Consider the following 4,439-nt stretch of genomic DNA (forward strand, 5'->3'; position numbering starts at 1 on the left):
GCTCCTTTGGTAGATGCTTTAAGATTAGTAAATGAATCTCTTTCACATATGGTCTAGGCTCTTTTCAAACTGGTGTTTTTGCGCTGGGTCTTGGGCCGAGTCTGTGCACAAGCCCTTTAAGAACAGAATCTCCATTCCCTATAGCTCTTTGGTTCTTTTGAATGTAGGCCCTATTGGTTTTCAAAGCCAGTTTTTTAGGGGGCTTATTCTCCAGTGCAGGTCCCAAGGGTTGGGACATCTTATTCCTCAGAGAGATGCTCAGTGTTTATGAGATACCCCTGCTTGCATGTTGCAGTGATTTTGGGTGAAACTGTGTCTCTGCCTTTCCTACCTATCTCAGTGTGTCCCTTTTATTTTTTGTTGTGGAGCAGCAGTGCAGCTAGTTCTCAGGTTCTTTTCAGAGGGAATTTTTCCATATGTAGCTGTGGCCTTATTGTGTCTGTAGGAGGAGGTGAGTTCAAAATCTTCCCATACCACCATCTTGAACTGCCTCCTCCCGTGTGTGTTTTCTTTTCAAAGCCTCTGACAATCAATGCTGTGTTTCCCTATTTTTCTTCCTCTCTCCCTACATAGTTTTGTTGAAAACAAAATAAGTGCTAATGGGAGGCAGCAAAAAGACATAATGGGATGAACATAGTCCAATAAGCATTTAACAGTAAGAAAAGAAACCTCTTCGAACAATGAGAGGTCTTAGGCAGAGAAAGTCTCCTTGCTTGATATGTTTAAAATGAGACGTTGCAAAGCACTAGAAAATACCTGCCAAGCAAGACTGTCATTTTTGGTAGGAAGAGGGGTTAGATTCTTCTGTAGAGTTTCTCTATCTTGAAGTCCTTATATTTTGTAATACAAGACATTAGTTCACCGTATCATGCACTGAGAAAATTTTTGCTCATGTACAATGGCTAGATTTGAGCAATTGAAAATGCAGCCAACAAAGATCTGCAAGAAAATTGCTTGTGCGTGAAAACTCACAACCTTGGCTGCGCAGTAGCCCCTCGCTGAATGCAAGGCTTACTTCTCTTCCACATAGGATATTACCTGTGAATCTATTGAAATGTGGATACACTCGACTCTTTCCTCGAAGGGTTGGATTACACTGTAGAGAAGACACATGCAATACTTGTCCTTTGAGCATTTCTTTGTCGTTCATTCCCTACCATCTCCATTTCCTTTGCTTGTAAAGTACAAGCTGACCCTTTTCTGCAAAATTTATTTTTTTTCAACTTGAGAAAAGGAATCATATTGGAAGTGATTTAATGCATACGTATGCACCCTCCTCCCACAAAAGGATGGAAAACCACTTAGTATCATGGAAAACACATTTTTTAAACCCTTTCAAATGTTTTGACTTGTAACATTATGTCTTCACCTCCTGCCTGATTATCTGTTATCATGTTGACAAGAAAAATGCATTCTCTTTTGTGATCTTCTCTCTTAAAATGAGTATGAAAAATAAAGACCACCTGTTACCATTTAGAAGTATAGTTTTTCTGTAAATTCACTTGACATTTCAAGGCTTCACATCTGCTACTTTGTGATAACATTTTCCTTTATAGATCATGTGGTTTCTAAAATGGTGTCATGTGTGTCAAAATCTAGCCAGGAATGGTTTTTAAAATTCCTAAGCTTAAGGTTGTTTTAGGATTTCATTCCCTGTAGGGGAAAGGGTTCATGGTGATTATACCACACTATTATCTAAAATATATGAAGCACATTTCTTCTCTTGTGCCCATTCTGATCAGTTGGAAGTGATTGCATGAACTACTGGGTTGAAATTGGCTGTTTATGGTTGCCCAAGTAAAACAGTCTTCACTGATTTTGGTTGCCTGTTGTAAGTGAGAGATTGGGCAATGTCCTGTACTAGCCATTCCTTCTTTAGAGCCTTTTAACAGGTGAGAGAAGGATGTCACTTCTGTCCCAAGTACACTTACATTCTGGCTGAGATAGCAGGGTGACCATAGGCGTATGGCAACAAACTTCTACCTACCTGTCCTCCCCTCCCCCTCCTCATTTAGCTTGACCAATATTTAATCCCTGTGAGTTTTCCTAACAAAGAGAAACAATTCCTGGCCTTCCTTAAAAAGCCCAGGCAGTGTGATATGTGCTCTTCAAGATGAACATATATCCTCAACCCTCCTCTCTGGGCCTCTGGGGGCGGGGGTGGGGGGGTGGGGGGGTGGGGGGGTGTGGCCGGAGGGGTCTTAATTACCAAAGAGGTTCAGGTTGCAGCACTGTTTGGTCTTGGTGCATTTTCAGAGGCTGGGGTAATTCCACGGCCTGCAAATGAAGATAAGAGGCAGGTTGCAGACTGGGCAGCAGTTGCTGGTAGATATGAGCATGTTATTCCATGCCAGAGTTTAATGGGAATTGTCAGTGTGGTGGTGATTTTTCTTATCCTTTGTCCCCACTATGACAGAGGACGTGGCCTGAGCCAAACACAGGATCCTATTTCCAAGAACACCTGTTGCATCATGGATCAACTGTAAGAGATACCTCTTGGGAACTCTTTATATCCCAACACACCATGTCTCTCTCTCATATTCTGTCTACATTCCTGGCATAAGCTTCCCCCCGGCTGCCTTCATTTGCCAAATGGCTAATCTTCTCTTTGCTGCATGTTGCTTTCTTGCAAAGCTTTAAGATTGTTTCTATATTTTGCTCTTTCTCTTTTGTTTCTGAGAAGGGTATATAAATAAAAATATATTTCAAGTCAACACAGATATTTCTGTCAGCTGTAGTAGAGGGCTCTGGGTAGTAATAATCAATGAAGGAATCAAAGGTAAAGTTTATTTTTATATTTGTTTTTAGGATGCAGCCAGACAGACACATGTAAACACACCTCCTCAGTACCCAGGGTTCCTCTCTCTCCAGGCTGGTGTTTGCATGTGAGCCCAAATCTAGGGAAGTCCAACCCCTGTAAATAATTCAGACCCAGTGAATGAATGACGAGCATTAGTTTTCAGTGGAATTTTTCCTTTAGCTTATCTGAATAGCTGCAAATAGGTTCTATTATTTAAAAAATGAAAATATTTAGTGGACTAGTCCATAATGTAACAGGTACCATTCAGCCTAAAGGTAACAATTTATGGTAATCAAGCTATTTCACCTGGAAAGAAGAAGGGGCAACTTGAGAAAATAAAAGGACTTGTTGACTCTGTTTTGAAGGCATTGTTGTGTTATTTGTTGTCTACTATAATGAACACCATATCCCACTTATTGGGTGCTTACCACGAGCCAAGCATTGAGTCAGGTTTGCATGCTTGCTCCCATTTTATCCTTATGGAAACTCCTTGAGGTAGGTGTATATGTCTATTTGAGGATACTGACTTAGAGTGATGAAGCAACTTGCCTGAGGTCACAACCGCTAAGAAGAGATTGAACTAGGTCTTTCGGCTTCCAGTGCCCATGTTCTTTCCTGCCTTCCAATAAAGCAACAGACTTGGTCTTCAAACTCTCAGTGCCAAAGGATCTAGTTCCAGTTTCTGAACTTCTCAGCCCTCCTCATTTTTTCCAGTCTTGACTGAGGTCTTGAGTATAAGTGTCCCTAACAAAAACGAAGCCTTGTTGAGAAGTTGTAACTGGAGTACAAGTCTCCTGGCTCCTAATGCAGAGCTCTTTCACAGTTTCACCACTCCCGTTCTTGAGGCTAGTGACAGGAGGTAAAGCAATGGCAAACCATTTTCACAAGCCCTTACCTCACTTACCCCCATTTCTCCTTCCACTCCAGAGCCCCTCTTTTGTTGCTGTACTCATTTTCAGAGACTGTATCCCTCCTTGACATTTTATTGAATGTTTATTTGCTCTTTGTTTATCATGTTTCCCCATAGTAGGACACCTGCCCTACGAGAAGAGAGACTTTGCTTCATTCTCTGTTGTCCTCGGGACCCAGAAGACTGTCTGGCCCTAGTAAACCCTCAATAAATATCCATGGGATAAATGAATGAGGACACGGGCTTAGTTAGATGATGACATTCTCTTGAACTTACTGGTGTTTGAAATTTATCAAAACTCCCTCTCCTTTATATACTATATATGAAGAGCTGTGGATACTTTTTTATGTACTCTAGAAGCAGTGTTTTTTTGTTTTATAAAAATTATTTAATACATCATTAACATAGTAATGTTTCATATTCAGGACACATCTATCCACAAGCTCCATCCTTTTGAAAGCTGAAGCCAATTTGTAATTAAATACGCTTCAGAAATATTGCTCTAATTTATCATGCCACATCATAGCACTCGAAAACATTTGATGTTTCTTTCTCCTTCACCCTCTCAATATGCAAAAGCAAAACAAAACAAACAAAACCCCCAAACAAACAAAAACTGTTCTATTGCACTGCTTCAGCTCTTTGTAAACCCTTTCAAAAGTTCATTAAATTTAGGCAGAATGTGTACACGCTATCTCATATTAATAGGTTCAGATTTTCCAAATCTGA

The sequence above is a fragment of the Hippopotamus amphibius genome, chromosome 13 (genome assembly GCF_030028045.1).
Source record: "Hippopotamus amphibius kiboko isolate mHipAmp2 chromosome 13, mHipAmp2.hap2, whole genome shotgun sequence".
In the NCBI taxonomy this organism is placed as follows: domain Eukaryota; kingdom Metazoa; phylum Chordata; class Mammalia; order Artiodactyla; family Hippopotamidae; genus Hippopotamus; species Hippopotamus amphibius.